We start from the raw sequence: 9297 nt of genomic DNA, 5'->3' as shown, positions 1-9297 counted from the left end.
GTTATTGGAAATTGAAGGTGGTAGCAAAAGGGTTCCACCAGGATTTTGGCAGTAAATGTAATGAGTGAGGTAATTGCATGAAGTAGCTCTCTTGAGCATCTTCTGGCAATATGTTCATGATAGAATGATATTAAGTAGAAAGTGCAAAACTTTCCTAGGAATCTGTGGAGTTAATTGAGCACTTATCCTAAATTTAGTATTGCAACGATTAGTTCAAAAGCTTAGGTATAGCAGTATACAGCTATCTAAAATATCAAAATTGTTGCAATTAAGGTCTTACCCTTGCCCTACATCTTATGTTTCACAAAGTGCTGCTAGAACAGAATGTCAGTAGTGTACGTGGTCTTTCCATCAGGCAGGGAATGGAGGAACCCACGACAACTTCCCCTTTGCTGGGATTTGCAGTCAGTCTTTGGTAGTAACAGTATTTTGTATTGACTTTCATGAACAAAATCAAGGGGTAGGAAATGTCCTGAAGACTGTGGAAGACTGCCATGCAGAGAGGCTGCCAAGACCAGCAGCCATCTTCATGTATGGCCTCCATGGATTTAATTTATTTCTCTGCTACGGAGCAGGGCAAAAGGTTCTTTTTTAGCAGCTCAGTTTCCTTTCTCCACCAAATGTGTATTTTCTCCAGAATGTCCTGCTGGAGCTACTTCTCCTGGGAAGACAGGCGAATTTTCTGGAGGACAGCCACAAGATACTCCCACGATTGGGCTCTGCAATGCTTCTGGCCCAAGAGAAAGGCATGAGATGCTGGGGGAGGTGGTGGCAGAAGGGCTGGGGTGGGAGGGGAGGCTGTAAAAGGCAGCAGTAGATTAAATACTTGGGGTTACACCCCCAGTCTGGGGAAACACTAAAGTATCTGCAAGGTGCTGAGTGTTTTAGCTGTACCATGGTTATAGTGGGTAGCCTTTAGGACCATCTGGAGTACAAGGAACATGGTCTCTGAAAAAAGGCAAAACCAAGCTATATAATATATTAGTTACTTAATTTCAAAAATTACTCTTTTTTTTTGGCAGAGGAAAACTACTTGGAGGAAAACTTTTAAAAAATTACATTTATCAGTTTTTCAGAACACTGCATTTCTTAGGGATGGCGTGGGGGTTTTGGATCAACAAAGGAATGTTTTAAAAATAGCAACATGAACTCCTACTACTTTTCTAGCACTTAATCAGTAGCCTTATGCCAGGAAGGATTCCTTTTATCAAACTTACATGACATCCTCTCTGACTGCTGATTGATAACGGCCTAGGAAATACTAAGAATAAGGAAAATTTTCAGAGTCCTATTTAAATAGCAGAACTCATGGCTGACCAAAATAGTTGAAACATTTTCCTTACCTTAAGGTATTTATGAATTATTCCTACTTCGTATCTTGCACAATATTGCTACAAATATTGTTTTTAGAAAGAGTCTTTATTCTATAAATTTGCTTTAACATCTTGGGAATTCTCTGGTTGCTGATTTTGGTAAGCAAGAAGTACACATCTGACACTTAGTCTTTGTGCAAAGCCTTGCTTTGTAGTTCAGCTGTTTAATAAACCTGTTATTCTTCTCTCTGCTCCAACAACCACAAAAAATCCTATGAGGACTCTTGAATAAGACACCCTGGCTGATATACTATGATATATATATAAGAAATGCAATTGCAGTTCATATTTTTAAAATAGGCTTTGTGTGTTTCTTAGAGTTTGTGTGATATTAATAGCCAATCTAGATGTACTATAATAATCTTCAGCTTAATCCCTAAAATTCTTACTAGACTAGCTGTGCTCTGACTCTGTTAAGGAAATTACTTAGGAAACAACAGACAGATAAGAAGGGGTAGATTCAGCTGCTTTTTGAGAAAGTGTAGTAGCTAGTTAGTATGGGAAGTTATGCAAAGACCAATCTAAGAGAGACGTGACGGCTGTGAATTGTGGTGCTTGCTACCTACGTTCTCACATTAGGGCATAAGTTATTGAGCTTGTTCAGCAAATTGTAAAATTAATAGCTTGTGCAATCCATGCAATTTGTTCCTTTCAAATTCCCTCCCTTCAAGTCTTGATGATAGTGTGTTCCAGTAAATCAACAGCAGAGGGGTTTTTTTCCTTCCTGGTATTTGTCTGAAGCTTCAAATAATGTTATTTTAACCCTTACAAATTGTAAGTAACCAATAGTAGCTGGACACATCTCTCATTACATAGTTGGCAGACAAGCCTGAGAAATCCCACACTCGAACCTCTGCCAAGTGGAAAAAGCAGAATGAGGGCAGGGAAGCCACCACTCTACTGTAGAGCTGGCTGGTGAGAGGTGCGTCAGCAGAGTGACTCTCACTTGACACAAGTCAGAGGCTATGAGCGGGCCATGTAAAAACAATTAAGTTTATATATTCCCAGGGCTTTGTTCACTGCTGGAAATCACATGTAAAAGGAAAAAGCAGATTTGGAATGAACCCTGAAGGGACTTTTTTTGCAAGTTTTGTGGTGCTGTAACCACCTTTACAGGAAGAGATATCCCTAAAGGTTGATTTGCTTCTGTGGAATGGTCTTGACCCTTTTAGTAACAATGAAGCACTCTTGAAAAAATCTCTTATGATTTTTTTTTTTTTTAAATTTTCTTCTTGCTTAGGTTTAGTCCTTTGAACATTTTAAAGCATCATTTTCCCTGAAGTATTTTATAATGATTTAGGTACCATTTATACACTGCATATTCAGCGTACCAGCTGCCCTCCAAGTTTTAAGGCTTAAAGGAGGATGTTCAAAATGACCCTCCTCCTTACTGAACCCTAAACTTAATACTAAGAGACATGTTTAGTTCAAAATGAAAAATAAATGAAAGACCTATGTTTGGTGAACTTGCAAAGACACATTAATTCCCATTTTTCCTCAAAGGCATTTTTCCCTTGGAAGAGTCTCCTCAAAGTTTTCACCAGTAAGGAAGGATTTAGGCATGGTCCTTTTGTTACCTTCTGTAATAAAGTAAGTTGAACCACTGGGAGTGTCTTATCTATGGAGCCCTGTAGGTCACTGATAATAGCCAGGCTTTAGAAGCTAAAATAACAGTGATGTTTTTTATTTTCCAGATACCTAGAGCTGAAGTAATTGCAGTATTCAGTATCTTTATGAAGGAACTGTAATAGCTGAAGGAATGGAGACCATATCAGAAGCGAGAAAGACCTGATTTCTCTACCATTAATTTATTTGTGTTGCTGAAGCTGTCTATAAAACATTTGATTTCACAAATACGGCAACTTTACTGAATTAAAAGAATCAAACATTTTATGAAACATGTTCGTATTTTTTGGTTCACTATATGTAAAGCCCTGGGAAAACCTCTTTGTCTTAAATTTTTCATGGGAATTATATTAATGCCATAATTTCCCTCATATAAATTAATACTTCCGAGGTTTTAGAAGGGGGTGGTAGAAAGACTGTTGTGGCTAGCACCTCTCCACCATTTCAGGTGTAGAAAATTTCAGGAAAGACACAGATGGCAGTAGGTGAAAGAGGGATCAGCTGTTGAACAAACAGCAAGAGGGCTGAGCAATGTTCCCTTCCCTTAGCAGCACTCATCCTGGACTGTGCAGGAGGTTATAATCCACTAGAGAAAACAGCTCATATCCTCATATCCTCCAAATATCCTCATATCCTGCAAATAATGGCAACCTCATGATGTATAAACCCAGGAGGAGCCAGCATCACACACTGCTGACACGCTTCTAACCCACTTTTCTTGAAGTGATATGTAATACTCTCCACAGAGAGTAAACATGGTCTTGATGTGGATGAACCTTGATAGCATCTCTATGAAATACTTTTTAAAGGGCACATGCACAGGTGATTTCACTTGAATCAAAATGCCTTTTCAAGTAAAGAATTTTCCCATTTTATGTAAGATCTCTTGGGTGCCTCTGAGACCAGGCTTTGCAAGGCCTCATGCTGAAGGGACAGAGATGTTGATCCATTGTCCAAGATCTTTCATGTTTTCTTTGAGGCCAAAATTTAACCAGCTAGTGCAGTTGAAAAGCTGGGAAACAGAAAGCTGTAAAAGTAAAAATAATCTAGTTCAAAAAGTCATAGTTATTCAAATTTCACTTTGCAGGGTCAGTCTTTACTTCCTCAATTACTGTCTCATGATCATGTATTTTCCTAGAACAAAGAGGCCCTATAGTTCTCTTTTGGTGACTCCTTTCCTTTCAAAATAAAACTAAAGTTTTGGAGAGCAAATTATTAAGAAAGTATCATGTATACTCTTCTTGTTATAGCATGTTACATGTAATTTAAAAAATCTTAACAATATTAGTTTATTTTTTAATCTCTTGTCATAATTTTTAGCTGGTTTTTGTTACAAATGACAATGCAGCACAGACACTTAATTGTCATAAATTTGTTTTAAAAGGAAAATCACTATTCACCATAACAGGGTGAAGACAAATCCTTTTCTTTGGATGATTGGCACTGGGGTAAGTCTGCCTGATGGCAGAGGATTCCAAGGGGCACCTCCAGCAGGTTTGTGTGCTCTCTAAATCTCTTCCCATTAGAAGTCAGTGTCATGGCAAAGTAGAAAAATAAACTGCATAATATAGTTATTATTTCTGCTGCTCATCTTTTAAACAGATGACATCAAAGTAAGGGGGAGTAGGAACTGCCCCACATTAGTCAATCTTGTATCTCAACAAAAGCTTTATTCTATTGCAATAGTAAATCTGCAAATTGCAAATTTCCTTTAGCCACAGTGGGATTTGCTAAATGCTTTTGCTCTTACCACACACAGATGAATAGTATTGCAAAAGGTAGGACAGAAATTCTGAAAGATGGATATCCTGTTTCACTTGGGGCAAGGAAAAACATGCTCATAAAAGAAAATGAAAGCAAGTTATGTGGTGATGAATTCTGCAGTTAGTTGAAGAAAGCACTAGTGATCTAAAACCACAAGTTAACCTGAGGAAATGAACCCCCAGTTTCTACCTGGTGTTTTGTTTTTGTTAAGCTCTTTTATTCTATAAGCACTTTAAAAAATGCTCAATATCTTGTTACTTATCTAATTGCTGCTGTTACACACTGACTTGACAGACTCCATCTCTAAGACTCTCCTACTCACAACTGGATTTCTTTTTAAGGACTTTTTCTGTCCTAAATTTTATGCCTTTTTAATTGTCTGAGTACATTTGATGAAAAAATTTGTTTAGAAGTGCTTTTTCCTCTATTTTGAACAGTGGCATAATACATTGAGATAAGTTTTCTAGTCTGGTGAATTTAAGACTTTTTGAATTGCCCTTCTGAGACATGATTTGGACAGATCAGGCTTTGTTAGAGGAACAGTCTCTGCCTGCATCAGTGCAAAAATGGCACCCAGTGTGTGGATGTGAAGCATGTGCAGATACTGGACTTGGTGTGTGCTGGTACTAAGGACATTTCCCTGTATGGCAAAGTCATGATGTTATGACCCTGTTCCTGTGCTGTTTCCAATGCCTGACCTGCATCCTGTGTATGCTTTGTCTGCACTGTCTGCACATAGCTGACTGCAGGGCCTGGTGCCCTTATCCTGGCTGAGTTCTGCTACTACAAGACTACAAAACCAGCAGAGAAGCAAAATGGCCACTACCACTTCAAACACTCCAGGTATTTTCCAGGTATTTTCTAATCAGATATCTTAATATAACATAAAGTCAAATAATGTTAAATGATTAAAATGGACCTTAAAGATCATCTAGTCCTAACCCCCACATCCATGAGCAGGGACATGTCTCACCCGACCAGGTTTTTCAAGGCCTTATCCAACTTGACTTTGAATGCTGCCAGGGTTGGGGCATCCACAACTTCTCTGGGCAACATGTTCCAAGTTCCTCTCCACCCTTACATGAGAAAAATTAATCCTAACATTTAATCTGAATTTGTCCTCTTTCAATTTACACCCATTATTCCTTGTCTTATCACTACAGTTCCTGATCAAGAGTCACCTCTCCAGCTTCCCTGTAGTCCCTCTTCAGATGCTGGAAAGCTGCTATGAGGTCTCCATGAAAAATTTTTTTCTCCAGGCTGAACAGCCCCAACTTTCTCAGCTTGTCTTGCAAGGGGGGGCACTGCCAGCTGTATCAGCTTCCAAGTGAAGCATTAATAGTGGGTAACAATCTGTGGGTTTCATCAGGCTTGGCAACTTCTTTGTAACATTCTTGACCCAGACTCCCAGAAAGCAACACACCTCCCTCAAAAGAGGGCCAGGCCAACAGATGTGTACCCAATACATTATACAGATACAATATTTATTAATTACATGTATGCCAATATATAAAATATGCAATCTAACAAGAATATTTACAATATTTGCATTATTGTAAATTAGCTGTAACAATAATTTGTGTATCTTTTAAAAATATGTATTTTAACAAACCATTTCCTCTTTCTACTGTAATCACATATTCCGCAATTGCAAGGATGGTTTCAAGGAAGGACATGAATGGTGTTTTATGAAACTTTTCATGGGATTATGAAACTGGTACTGGAAGAATTTTAATTTGGGAATTTCCCTAAACATCAGAGAACAACAACCTACATCAGATCCCAGTAAACCCCACTGAAGAATTAGCATACAGTTGTAGAGGAAAGAAGGAAAGAATGGTATAGTGCAATAAACATGACTCCAGTGGCACATCCATCATCACAATTTCATTTTTTTCACAACTCATTAAAAAAACCCCAAGGGCCTCTTTTAAACCATTCTGGTCTTAAACACTCATGAAACCGAAGCAGACGGTTGCTCCAGACAGTGGCAAGAGAAAGGCTTAAGTGTAAAATGTGTTCTGGCCTTTGTGAGGGTCATGCCTCCTTACTGGCAGATGCAGCAGTGACCCTAGGAGTAGTGACACCCAGCCAGAACCTACCAGGCCCTGGAGACCTCCAGTTTTTGTTGGTGCTGGTGCTGGCACAGAGGCTGTCCCCACATTGCAGCAGAAATCAAAGGGAATGTCCCTTAGCCGTGGTCCCATGATATTAAGGACATGCATAGTTCTCAGAGGGGTACAAGGCCACAGAGGGAAAATATTCTGGTGCTGAAACTGCTCACATGAGTCTGTCTAGGAATCAGGTGTCCAGTCACAGTGCTAAGCCTCGAGTCACACTTGAACACCTGAGTCACATCTGAACACTCAAGTCACACTTGAGTCACATTTGAACTTTGCATAAAGTGGTGTATATGTGTTCAGTTTTAGATATAGCTAGATTAGTTTTGTTCTGCAGAGTACTAGATACAGGAAACACTTGATAAGATCCTAATTTAAAAACCTATGTTAGACTTTATTTTCAATTCACTGTATTTTTTCCTTTTGATATTTAAATAATTTGTCACTTTGATATTGTTTGTCTTTCACATTCATGACCTGAATCTAATAGAAGTATCGCCTGAATATAAAAGAAAATTAACACAGAGGAACCTGTTTGCTGTGGGTTAGAGGGCATTGAAGGTTAACATAAGAAGTGATAGCCTTTACATTTTGAAAAACAATGTGACTTGTGAAGGGATATATATATATATATATACATATATATATATATATATATAAAATCAGACTTAAGGAATTAAATACTAGTATATGAATAAGGAAAATAGTGTATAGACATTAACATAATTTATTGTATTTCATTTAATCAATGAAAATCCCATTCCTTTATCAAAGAGGCCATACAATTTCAATACCCATATATGCACTTTACAGAGACATTTCTTTCCTCCTCTTTTAACAAGTGGCTCCACTAAAGCTGCTGCAAGTCTAATGTGGAGCTGCATTGGCTCTAGAAGAACAAGTTAACTGACTCAATGCTTGGTTATCTTCCTCAGTTATGGGTCTGGGGTGCACCAGTGAAATTTAGGGAAAACATCAGGGCCTCATACAAAGCTGTGCACAACAAAGAGGCATTCTGCACTGCAAGGTGCTCCAGCTGGGCTCATTCCCTTTGCTTGGCAGTGGATCCTGAAGGAACTATCCCCTCTGTTACTCCAAAGGCAGTCCCATTGAATGCACTCCTGTGACAATCTAAATTCAATTAACAAAAAAGGTTGATCTGTATGTTTCATTGAAAGAGAGACTCCTTGAGCCTGGCTGTATTAGAGTGCAAGATTATCCTGATGCCACATACACTGTATGAAACCCAAGATCTCAACACTGACTCTTCTCACAAACTTTCCACTTGACCCCAGCCAACGATGCCTCCCTCCTACTCTGTTTCTCAGGTGAAGTCAATAAAAAGGAAACTGGCAGAAGTAATTTACTACACTAGACAAGAAATAAAACATCAAAAGACCTTAAAAGGACACTGATACAGTTACTTGATGTTATAAACTAATCCAGATTATTAGTGTTTATATTTACTAAAATTGTCTGGGATGGTCTAAGGAAACTGGCTTAGATAAAACACAGATGGAGTCTTTCAACAGTTTTATGTTGTGCAAAGGAAACATTGTGCTTCATAACTGTTTTTGACATGGCTTGCCTTTGAACAACCTATGCTGGCTGCATCCAAGTCATCTTCCTGACTGTCTTGTGGCTGGAATGATTTCCAGGAAGATTTTCCCCATAACTTTCTCTGGACCTAAGACAAAACCATTTGGCCCGCATTTCCCTGGGATGGAGATAGCTGTGATGTGGTTTTTTCTGACAATCAGGCATATCCCTCAGCATCATTGACCTTTCAAAGATGATAGAGAGGGGTCACACAGTCAAAACCTCATGACTGTCAGGTGCATCCTATCTGGTCCTGTGAACTTTTCCAATTGGGTCCAATACTCCAGTCCTCACCTGTGAAAATAACTTCCTAACAGGGCTCTGAGTGCACTAATGGGCTTCAATTACTTTGACGATTTTCTCATGGGACCATCACCCACACACCAATGACATGGGACCAAGATATTTCTTAAGTGCAGGCCCAAGGGTAGGAGCCCTTTCCTGAGCTATGATGCAACTGTAGAGTGTTTTTCCAATCCTGTTTTGTCATGAGTAATTTCCTGGATTTCCTGACTTGATCTTGGGTCTGGGTTCCTGCCTTGCCTTTGCCTGACACCATGGGATGGGACCTGATGCTCTTTGTGCTCAGGGGCTGTGGAGCCATGACCTAATGGTAAGTTCACTGCTTGCGCTCTTGTTACCAATGTCTCACCCTCACCAGTGGAGAGTGCCTCCCTTGCTCCCTCCTGACATGCTCCCACAGAGCAGGTTAGCAGGATCAGGGAAAGGGGAGACCAGCTGGCAGCCCTTTCTGGTATAATCTAAGGCCAGAAAGAAAAATGTTGGGTATGCCAGCCTACTCTGTATTTGTCCCT

The sequence above is a fragment of the Taeniopygia guttata genome, chromosome 2 (assembly GCF_048771995.1).
Source record: "Taeniopygia guttata chromosome 2, bTaeGut7.mat, whole genome shotgun sequence".
Lineage (NCBI taxonomy): Eukaryota > Metazoa > Chordata > Aves > Passeriformes > Estrildidae > Taeniopygia > Taeniopygia guttata.
The sequence above is the reverse complement of the archived record's forward strand: the minus strand, read 5'-3'. Positions refer to the sequence as shown.